This window comes from Salmo salar, chromosome ssa10, assembly GCF_905237065.1.
Source record: "Salmo salar chromosome ssa10, Ssal_v3.1, whole genome shotgun sequence".
Lineage (NCBI taxonomy): Eukaryota > Metazoa > Chordata > Actinopteri > Salmoniformes > Salmonidae > Salmo > Salmo salar.
The window spans coordinates 99,179,065-99,191,894 of NC_059451.1; positions in this window are offsets into that span (position 1 = coordinate 99,179,065).

Genomic DNA, 12,830 nt, shown 5'->3' on the forward strand with positions numbered 1-12,830 from the left:
GCTGAAGTTTGCTGGCTGTAGTGTTAATGAGTAGTGTGATGTTTGAAAATACTTTGAGTTTTTTCACATGTGTGTGTTTGCGCATACATGCTAAGTCTGTATTTTTATATTTTCTCCCCAGGATGTTTGACGTTGGGGGGTCAGAGGTCGAGAGGAAGAAAGTGGATCCACTGCTTTGGGGGGAAGTCACACTGCCATCATCTTCTGTGTTGCGCTAGCAGGTGACTACGACCTGGTGCTGGCCGAGGACGAGGAGATGGTGAGATTCATCCTCCCTCACCCCTCATTCCTATCTCTCTCAGCCCCTGCTCATCAGTCCCATTGTTATTATGTACTCTCCCTCCTGTCAAAAAAGTATTGTCCCTTGTTCATTTCATCCTTTCCTCATTCCCCTTCTTCTACACTTTCTCATTCTTTGCGCATTTGTCACCTTACTGAGCGGGTAGAGAGGCGTTGGGCCAGTAACCGAAAGGTTGCTGGATTGAATCCCAAGCCTGACAGGTAATCTGTCATTTCTGCCCCTGAGTAAGACCCAGTTAACCCCTGTTCCCCAGTGCCGATGACACTGGATACCCGATTTAAGGCAGCCACACGCACCTCTCTGATTCAGAGGAGTTGGATTAAATACCAAAGATGCATTTAGTTTTACTACTGACTATATCCCCCTTTCCATGTGATTTCTAAGTATAAAACAAGTTTGTGATTTTCACATTTCCGCCCTTATTGCATCAAAGACAAACTACATAACTTAGTAGCAGTTGTGATATCTATTATATGCAATTTCTAAAAGCGTGTGCTGTGTTGCTATTTCAAATAATGTACTTGTATGGTGTGTTACCTGACCTGATGAATTTCCCTTCTTGGGAGCTGGGGGCTAGCCAAGGGTTGGGCGGTATCCATATTTTCTTATCGTCATACCGTCCTTCTCTCTTCTGGGATTTGCGGGTATTACCGTTTTAGTACCGCGAGGCACTAAAAAGTGGGGAGGAATAGGCCATTGGGCATTATTGTACAGAATGCTAACAAAATTATACAAGTACTAGCGAGTTTCCATAGAGGCTGCTAGCTAAATAGGCCTATGACTTTCTCTCATTGTGCTATTTACAAACAAAACCTGACTGGGGCCAGCAAGAGTAGCCTGATGGTTGGGCCTTGTTAGATACCGAAGTAACCCGAAGGTTGCTGGATCAAATCCCTGAGCTTACAAAGGTAAAATGTGTCATTCTGCCCCTGAACAAGGCAGTTAACCCACTGTTTCCCCGGTATGCTGTCATTGTAAATAAGAATTTGTTCTTAACCCCAGCTTCCTAGTTAAATAAAAATTGAACTAAGCATCATACTGTAAAAAGTAATCTCTAATTTATTGCGGGTACTAATTTAAAGAGTAGCTAAAAATGTATTAATAAACTTCAAGGGGAGTTTAGATAAGAAAAATAAAAAATATATAATCAAAATACCCAGGTATATGGTATACAATTGCCTTGCAAAGTATTCTGCCCCCCTTAGCGTTTTAGCTATTTTTGTTGCATTACAACCTGTAATTTAAAATTAGATTTTTATTTAGTTTCATATAATGGACATAGACAAAATAGTCCAAATTGTTGAAGTGAAATTTAAAATAACTTGTTTAAACAATTCTAAAAATTAAAGCGGAAAAGTGGTGCGTGCATATGTATTCACCAGCTTTTGCTATGAAGGCCCTAAATAAAGATCTGGGTGCAATTAATTACCTTTAGACTTCACATAGTGGTTAGATTGCACACAGGGTGGACTTTATTTAAGTGTGTCACATTATCTCAGTGTGTATATATACACCTGTTCTGAAAAGGCCCCAGAGTCTGCAACACATTTTACATTTTTAGTCATTTAGCAGATGCTCTTATTCAGAAGCGACTTACAGTGAGTAAAGATGCATACATTTCATACATTATTTTTCCCACATTACTGGTCCCCCCCATTAGAGGCTCGAGACCCACAACCCTGGCATTACCAAACACCATGCTCTAGCTGGGCCACACCCGGGACTACCATTAAGCAAGGGGGCACCACCAAGCAAGCGGCACCATGAAGACCAAGGAGCTCTCAAACAGGTCAGGGACAAAGTTGTGGAGAACTACAGATCGAGGTTGGAGTTATAAAAAAAATAACAAACTTTGAACATCCCACTTGGAGCACCGACTAAATCATTATTAAAAAATGGAAAGAATATGGCACCACAACAAACCTGCCAAATGAAGGCTGCCCACCAAAACTCCCTTGGACCAGGCAAGGAAGGCATTAAGCTCAGAAGTGGAAACAAACAGACCAAAGATAACCCAGAAGGAGCTGCCAAAGCTCCACAGCCCAGAAAGATGGAGTATTTGTCCAGAAAACCACTTTAAACCCGTACCTCCACAGACCTAGGCTTTATGGAAAGTGGCTGGGGAAAAAGCCGTTGCCTAAAAGAAAGAAAAAAAAGCAAAGGCGTTTGGTGTTTCCAAAAGGCATGTGGAGACTCCCCAAACATATAGAAGAAGGTACTCTGGACAAGAAGAAGAGACAAATTGAGCTTTTTGGCCATCAAGAGAAAAACACTGTCTGGCGCAAACCCAACACCATCATCACCCGGGAGAGCAGCCATCCCAGCATCATGCTGTGGGGATGTTTTCATCGGCAGGGACTGGGAAACTAGTCAGAAATTGAAGGAATGATGGATGAAACTAAATACAGGGAAATTCTCTTGAGGAAACCTGTTTCAATCTTCCAGAGATTTGAGACTGGGACGGAGGTTCCCACCTTCCAGCCAGGACCAATGACCCTAAGCATACTGCTAAAGCAACATTCGAGTGGTTTAAGGAGAAACATTTAAACATCTTTGGAATGGCTGAGTCAAAGCCCAGACCTCAATCCAATTGAGGAATCTGTGAGTATGTTTAAATGATTGCTGTACGCAAGTGGAACCCATCCAACTTGAAGGAGCTGAAGGTTTTGCCTTGAAGAATGGGCAAAAGCTGTAAGGAAATAAAAAATAGGAAAATGCCAAGGGGGTGAATACTTTCGCGAAGCCACTGTATACGAGGTACACTGTACAAGCCCTAGACTAGCCTGCCTGGTTCCCAGATCTGTTTGTGCTGTCTTGCCCAATACAATGGTCATTTTTCACAGCCAAGTCGGCTCAAACAGATCTGGGAACAGGCTATAATGAGACCACTGGACATTGTGCCAACTGAAAGCATTGTGTGGATTTGTCTTTCTGTTCCCTCAGAACCGGATGCATGAGAGCATGAAGCTGTTTGACTCCATCTGCAACAACAAATTGGTTCACAGACACCTCCATCATCCTTTTCTCTCAACAAGAAGGATCTGTTCGGAGAAGATCAAGAAGAATCCCTCTCACTATCTGTTGCCAGGTACACAGGTGTAAAAAACACACACCATCTGTTACCCTATCTACAAATAATCTTGAATTCCAAATTCTGGTGAATCTGAAGAAGTCTTATAGGTCAATCGACTCGGAACACACAGGCGTTCCAAATCGTCTTAATTCTGCAAATCGCGTTGTGCAGATTATTAGATCTTGTAGCACCTGGAAAGTGTTTAACCTGTTGGGGATAGGGGCAGTATTTACCGCGACCAGATAAAAGCGTTGCCGATTTAACCTCTATATGGGCTGGAGTGGGGGCCTTAAGCGTCCCACCCGTGAGCTACCTCCATCAACAGCAGGTGCATTTCAAGAAGCGGCAAATTTGATCCAAATAAATGCTCAAAATTCACATTTTTTCAAACATACAACTATTTTACACCCTTTGAAAGATAAACATCTCCTTAATCTAACCCACGTTTTACGATTTCAAAAAGGTTTTACGGTTGGCATAAATTTTAAGTGTCGTTAGGACAGTACATTTAAGAGTTATTATTGTAATGCTGTGCAAATTCAAAGACGAAGTCACCAAAACCATAAAATCAGCTATAATTATGCACTAACCTTTACAATCTCCAACAGATGACACTCCTAGGACAGTTAGACAATGCATGCATTTAGTTCTATCAAGTTCATATTTATATCCAAAACAGCGTTTTACTGTGGCGTTGATGTTCAGGGAAATCGTTTCCCTCCAATAACCCGGCATTCAAGTCAGCACCACAAATTAAATAATTAAAATTAGAAAACATTGGTAAAATATTATATTGTCATTTAAAATTATAGATTTACATCTCCTTGAACACAATCAACTTGCCAGATTTAAAAATAACCTTACTGGGAAATCACACTTTGCAATAATCTGGGCACTGCGCCTTTAAGAAAAATACAACGTTGCGATACAGACTAGCCTTCATGTTGGGAGATCAAAATCGAAAATACTATATATAAATAATCCATTACCTTTGATTCTCTTCATCAGATGTCACTTCCAGGTATCACAGGTCCATAGCAGAAGTTTTGTTCAAAAGCTCATCATTTATGTCCAAAATCTCCGTCTTGTTAGCACATGATCTAAGCCATGGATTTTTACTTCATGAGCAAGGGAAAAAAAAAAAAATATAAACTGAATTCGTTCAAACATGTGTCAAACGTTGTATAGCATAAATCATTAGGGCCTTTTTAACCAGAACGCGAATAATATTCAAGGTGAGGCCGAATGCATTCTCTTTTATAGCGTGTTGAGATGAGGTACCCAGCACCTTGAACTCGCGTGCCAGGTGTCTAATGGGCCATCATCGTTCCATGGCTCTTGTTGATTCAGATCTCCCTCAGAGACTCGGGAACCTTTGTAAAGGCTGGTGACATCTAGTGGAAGCAATAGGAAGTGCCAAAAATATTCCTCAGCCCCTGTGTTTTCAATGGCATAGGTTTAAAGGGTAATACAACACATCAATTATACACTTCCTGTCAGAATCTGTCTCAGGAGTTTTTGCCTGCCAAATGAGTTCTATTATACTCACAGACACCATTCAAACAGTTTTAGAAACTTTAGGGTGTTTTCTATCCATATATAATAAGTATATGCATATTCTAGTTGCTGGGTAGGATTAATGTGGGAATTAAATCGGGTAAGAATTATCCAGCCGTGATGCAAATACCTTTCCCTAAGCCCTAACAGGTTAATCTAGTTACTATATAACTCATTAACTAGAATATGCATATAATTATTGTCTTTGGATAGAAAGGCACCCTAAAACTATTTGAATGAGTGTCTATGGCTGTGAAAGAACTCATATAACGAGCAAGAAACCTAATGATTCTGAACAGAAGTGGCCTGTCTGACAAGTTATTTGTTCATCTTGGCTCTTTTTATTTGAAGACTGAGGATCTTTTGCTGTGGCAATTTGACACTTCCTCGGCTCCCATAGGCTCTCAGAACCCGGGGAAAAGCTGAATGATATCGAGGCAGCCCCAGGCTGAAACACATTAAGCGCGTTTGGATAGTGGCCTGTCAGAGGGGACCATTAGACTGGGGCTCGGGCACGAGATGTTTTTATTTTCCCTCTCTTTGACTGAAAACCACCACTCCCGGTCGGAATATTATAAAGCACTACGAGAAAATGGCATAAAAATTGATTTTAAACAGCGGTTTACATGCTTGAAATGCGGTAATGGAAGTCTTCAAATTTTGGTCACGAGTAATACGTCTAAAGCCATGACGCATATTTTCTGGAATTTACCAAGCTGTGTAAAGGCACAGTCAATTTAGTGTATGTAAACATCTGACCTGGAATTGTGATACAGTGGAAATAATCGCAATCTGTAAACAATTGTTGGAGAAAAATGACTTGTCATACACAAAGTAGATGTCCTAATCGATTTGCCAAAACTATAGTTGTTAACCTCTTACATCTAGGCGTTTCGCTAAGCGGAACACCTGCTCCAATATCCAATGATGGGCGTGGCGCAATTACAAATTCCTCAAAAATACAAAAAACTTCAATTTTTCAAACATATGACTATTTCACAGCATTTTAAAGAGCGATACTCTCCTTTATCTAACCACACTGTCCGATTTCAAAAGGCTTCTGTAAAGCAAAACATTAGATTATGTCAGCAGTACCTAGCCAGAAATAATCAGACACCCAATTTTCAAGCTAGCATATAATGTCACATACACCCAAACCACAGCTAAATGCAGCACTAACCTTTGATGATCTTCGTCAGATGACACCACCTAGGACATTATGTTATACAATACATGCATGTTTTGTTCAATCAATTCCATAACATATCAAAAACCAAGTTTTTGTATTTTTGAGAGTAGTTGAATATCGCGCCCACGGGATTACACCTCTAGCCCATAGAGTTAAAAATCCAATTTTTATGCATTTTTCTCGTGGCGATAATATTCCGACCGAGAAAGCGTGTTCGTTCAAAGAGAGAAAATAAAAAAACATGGGAATTAACCTCGTGCGCGCCTCAGTGTCATTGTCCTCTGATAGATTCTGAGTTCAGAGCTCAGCCATCAAAGCAAGCTAACAGTTACCCGCCAAGTTCTGCGAGTCAACTAAACTCAGGTGAGTATTATAAATCTTCATTTACCTTTGCTGATCTTGATCGGGAATGCACTCCCAACGCCATTTCCACAAAAAATGTTTTTTTGTTGAAAAAACTCCATATCACTAATCCAAGCGAGCATAAACCAGAGACAAAAAGTCAAAATGTTCCGTACCGTTAAATAGAAACATGTCCAAGCGATGTTTACAATAATCAATCATAGGGTCTTTTTAACGCAATCTTCGATAATAACCGGACAATAGCGTATTCATTACAGAGAGGAAAAAGGGCAGCCTGTGTTGCTCAGCGCAGTATTAACTTGTTGGTCCCCGAGGCTTGAGACAGCGCCTATTCTCTGCCCAGTAACAGTAGAAGCATAAAAAAAGATTCTAAAGACTGAAGACGGTTGGCATCTAGTGTTGAACTTAGGAAGTGCTAAATGACCCCACAAGACACTGTAGTTTGAATAGGGATTAGATAGAAAAACCTACAAGTCACTGCCTGGTTAGATTTTTTCTCAGGTTTTTGCCTGCCCTATGAGTTCTGTTATACTCGCAGACATCATTCAAACAGGTTTAGAAACTTCCAGAGTGTTTTCTATCCAAATCTATTAATAATATGCATATCTTAGTTTCTGGGATTTGAGTAGCAGGCAGTTTACTGTGGAGCACGTCAGTCATCCAAACTACTCAATACTGCCACCATCCATAAGAAGTTAATAACATGTCTATGACAAATGTCAAAAAACATAACATACTGTTACTACTAAAACCCTTTTCAAAAATTATCCATACTGTCTTATTTTACTGGCGATCTCTCGGAAGAGGATTACCAGATCAAGAAAGTTATCACCTAACCACTCGCATGAAATCCCACACTCATAAATCCCACAATCTGGTGAGAAATTTGTATGGAAACAAAAAAAATTAAATCCAACCAAAACGCCATGACACACTCCATTTGGAGTAACTGTCATCCTTAACGTGTATCTTTTCTTCTATATGCAGACTGAACAAAGAGTACATTTGTAGATTTACCCAAAGACCGGGACCCCAGGAAGCTGGTAATTCTTCCCTTTGAGCACATGATTCAAAAACATGTTAAATCAAAAATAAACCAATTTGAATAACTAATCAACTTAAATTACAACAGTAATGGTGCTAATTTTAATATAGACTGGTGTTTCTCATTCATTTTTATAATTTCGTCCCACCTGTTCCCTGTCATTTCTAGTGAGGTTCAGATCCAGGCCTCACCAGAGAATCAGGATACAGAGCATTACGACCTCATTAAAATAGTTTGTCTCCCTTTCCCTGACCTTCCGAGAAAGCATTTCCGTCTTGTGCATACCCAATTTAAAACTGAATTGAAAAAAAACCCATCCAAAATAAATCCCACAGGAGTAATGCGCTCACTCATTCATATTTATAACGGGAAATGTTGTGCGCATGCTGGTGTGTGTGTGTGTGTGTGTGTGTGTGTTTGTTAATAACCATATGGCAAAAGCCAAACAAAATGCCAGGCCTTATTTAATTTGTTAGCTTCTCTTTATCACCTAATCCGGATACCTTTTATACCTATAAAACTGCCAGAATTTCACTAACTGCTCTCCCAAGACCATAGCCTCCGGAAACATTTCAAGAGATAATGGAAACCCCTCTTCTGGAAAAGAAAATGTAAATTTCATTAGCATTCACTATGCTACATCTTAATCAGCAATCCCAAAGTATTATTTATAAACCAAACATCCTTACTCCAATCATTAAATGTTTGTTTTTAATCCACTCCATTCTTTATTTAGCATGTACTACCCTTAGACACAATTCACTCCCATATGGTATTATATGATTGGTCTCTCTCTTCCCGTAACCATGTACAATTATCCTGGTATCTTTACTAGACCAAGTTCAATCAACATATGTAATAGCTGTTTCACCCTTAGATTGTTCCTGCTAAACTTTCTAAATGTGTAATACTTTTTCCTGTCGCAAATGTAGTCAATTTCTCAGCTTAAAGAATCGTGATATTTGGATCCCAGGCATCTAATAAAAAGTTGTTTGAAACATTAGTCTCCTATGAAGCTAGCTTAATTACCATACCTGCTGTATTGGACTTCCATCAGTCCTGGATGCAAGAATCCTATCTCAAGACACATCAGATGATAAAGTGTTCCATTAAGTGGAATCGACCCCATCTAAAATAAACAATCCCAGAACCCCTTTCCGGTAATCCTATCAATTTAACCTGTTGCATTAATTTAGTAAAATACAAAACTGTTTGTTTAACAAATGTAGAACCTTTTAAAAGCTGGTGTTATCTTATCACGCTTAATAGTCAATACTTATTCGTCATTCTACTTTATTGACACTGTTCTACATAATTTTAGAATACATTCAATTCTGCTCAAATTAACATAGTGTTCCTAACTATAAAACCAAGCAACAACAATCAAACTTTCAAATAATGTTTCTCATACCGCTACTTAAAATGTCCACTACCTGCTTAAGCTTTCAACCCCAGCTAATCCTTTTTACAATCTCAAGGCTCAATCCCTCTACTCATCAATTAACCTTGTATTGAAACCTCAGCTTTTCAAATTACTAAAATATCCGCATCATTAGGTGCTATAAAAAAAACACTAACATATTACTATTCACATTACTGTCAACACTCATTATATTTACATCAATCTTCCTCATCATATGACTATTTTTTATCACTAACCACTGCTTCACACTCATTAAACATCTGCTATTTTAAGATTAACTTGTAATGCCAAAATATAGAAAATACATAAACCAATTTTTTATCAATCCAAACAATTCAACTTCTAAATTCTTCCTTTCCAATTGACTAACTCTCCTTTGTTACCTTCCCCTAGTCTACATCTCTTCCCTTAAACTCAGAAATCTCTACAATCTTAACCATACTCCACTCTTTCCACTAAGCTTTACTTTACTAAGTGAACAATTTTTCTTTAATTATAGTCAAAACAACAACTTCTGTTCACAGGGAGGCCACGTTAATTACTCTGATCTCTTCCTCCCTTTCATCAATTCAATAAATATTTTTTAGAATAAAACAAATAAAGTCTCACGAAGTTTCAAACTACTAGGGTTTCTTTCGAGTTAATAGTTCTAAAAACCACCAAATATGTTCTCTTGTTTAATCTTGTACTTTACCATAGCTATAATTCACATGTGACCCTGCTCTACCACATACAGTTTACTAATGTGGCGATGTTTTGGCATAAAGGAGTTTCTTCGTCTTTTTATGCCAATAACAAATACACTACCTTTAGATATTGTATCAACACAGAACCCTCAAATCTCTACAACTCAATTGTTTGAATGCCGCGTTCAAAGAGACAATTTTAACATCATTCGTGCTCTCGCCCATATATACTGCCCATGTTAATATTCCTAATATCCACTGTCCTTGATTCTCTGAAGGATTACTCAACCCCTGCGCTGCTAAAGCTGTGTTGATCCAAACTCTGATGCATACCGTAATTTCCGCACTATCTGTCACCTGAATATAAGGCACCCACTGAATTTGAAAAAATATATATATATTTTCAACATAAATAAGCCGCACATGTCTAGTAAACGCAGTTTTGTGCCTACGGTACATTGAAACAAATAACTTTACACAGGCTTTGACAAACACGGCTTGTAACAAAAATAAATAGGCTTTAACGAAACACGGCTTGTGACAAAATAAAAAAATTTGCAGTAAGCTTTAGTTGTCTTTTTGCACTGAGTCGAATTCCCTCACGCTGCTGTTTCCAACGTCTTATCATCGACTCATTAGACCAAGCTCCGTGCAGCAGCTCTATTTCCTTTTCCAACAGCCAGGTCAATACGCCTTCAACTTGAAAAGCTGCATCATATGCATTTCTCCGTGTCTTTGCCATGATGAGGGGTGACAAAATGACTACCGTAATCAGAATGATGGGAAGTTCAGAGCTCGATTTAATCCAAACAGTAAACAAAAAAGTTGTTTGACCTTAACTCGTTCGGCAATTTCATTGGTCTAATGAAAGCTTCATGCGGAAAAAACTGACCGTCACAATGTGTTTTTGGGGGGAAAAAAAATTGAAAGCGGAAAAATCCATAGCGGCGTCATTGTTTAAGCCACGAGGTTCAAAGCTGGGAAAAATGTTGCCCTTATAATCCGGAATTTACGGTAATTATTTTCTTGAACCAAGAGCAGTCAACACCTAAGCTAACTGGCTAAAGTTGGCTAGCTAATTTAGCTATCGCTACTTCCAGAAGCATAAACAAGAGAATACATCTTCACTCTTCCTCTACTCACCTCGCAGAGCTGGTTAGGCTCTTTACTTTGTTTGTTAAAAACGTTGCTGACTAACTGTGCTGCTGGCAATAATTCAAATTACGTTATTTCCCCTGACGCTACTCGACACCGCATATTCAACCCGGCTTTGAGCATTTGTAAATTCATCGTTATTCTGCACTCTGGTTCATCCAAGCTAGTGCTTTGAAATCCGAACAAAATAGCCTGAGCGATTCTACCAAGTACCCCATTCAACAGTATCCATACTCAAATAGTGCGGTTCGTGCACTTACGGCTGATAGAACACTAACTTCCAATACGCTGGTATATTGAGCTTTTTTGATTTTGGTTTTATGGGATTGTGCCAAGTCATAATTGCCTCCCTGAATTCTTTATTTGATGAATTCTCCGTCAGCAGGAAATGTTGCCCAATATTATCCAGTTTGCTCAATTCTTCCCATATTTGAGCCGAATTGGTAGAATTGTCATGCGCTTCTTTCTGCGACTCCATGGCTTTTTAAAATCCTCTAGCTCCATATTAAAGAGAAAAACAGGCCATTTGTCAACATATGAATAGTTATTGTTCCCAAACTTCTCCCTGCTGTGTCTAGGGTGTTTTAGATTTCTTCACTCCCTAAAGTTTTGTTTCATTGTGCTATTCACTTTATTAAAACCACTCTCTTTCTCTTGTTCTTAGATTTCTCCCTACAGGTCCAGGGGCTAAATCTTTCTAAAAGTCTGTTTAATCCCTGGAGGGCTTGACCACAACCTAGTCCCTCCAATTTTTATCCACGTTATTTTTCTTTCTCTGATTATTGTACTCGGTCTATTGGTTATTGCCCCTGTCTCTAGGTTTTTTAAATTGTGCTTTCTTTTTGAGTATATTCTTACTTCAAATGTTCCAATTTCTATATTTCTCTGTACTGTATATTCTTCTACCTTGCAACACAATATGCAATTTTTAATGGCCTTACCAGGCAATCGCTGATGTCGTCTTGACATTTATTACTATTTTACTATAATGTTCATGTATTTTTTTGTATTTATCTTAACTATTCAAACCTTTAGTATCATATTACTTCAGTGGTTATTCATGTACCATTCACAGTCCACTCCTTTAGTGTGGGACTGGGTGCATCCTCCCTACCAGGTTACACTTTAAGCAACGGTTCGGGAGAGGTGCGCATTCCCTTCCCCACCAACAGCAGAGAACTTACACTCACTTTCACACACCTCTTACGCTTTCCTAAGCAACCTGATAATACAGGGTTTTACCTGTCGATACATTTACCCTAGAGCGGTATCCACACATTTATTTTCCTGTCTGGCAGTCCTCAATTAATTTATAAAGCAGTAACCACAGATTTATTTTCCTGTCTGAGCAGTCCTCAATTAATTTATAAAGTGGATTCCACAGGAAAAGAAATCTCTCTACGCAGGCTTTATTAATTAATTTATATATCATTTTATTTGACCATGCAGATAGACTTGACACTTCAAACTAGATTGTACAGAACAGTCAATAGGGCAGACAGATTACCTGAACAGAGACTGAACAACCATCCCAGATGAGCGACTGAGCGAGCTGGATGACTGAATGACCCACCCAACTCGGACTGACTGAATAAGATGAATGGGTTGCGTTTTGTGCGCAAACTCAAACGGGTCTAAACAAATAAGTCCAGTCACACTGAATCAGACAACACAGTCACAACTCAAAACAGACTGAACAAACTGGTCAGGATGAACTGCCTGAACAAATTAGTGAATAACCCACTCAACTGAGCCTGTCAAGACAGATGAAGCACATAAATCTCCTTCTGCAGTGGTCACACACCAATTACTATCCTCCGTTGCAACCCTCAAAGCTTTTTATCCCCTCATTATGTTGCATGTATTTCATTGGACCCAAAAGCTCCCAATATTTATTTGGTTCGTCAAATTTGGAGGGACCCACTTGGTGACCTACCGCTGAGGCAGGTCCCCAGAGCGAACCACACAAACTCTATACTATAGGCAAGCCTGTTGCTTACCTTTTGTTATCAAGTGGCCATTTTATCTCTGGTCCCTT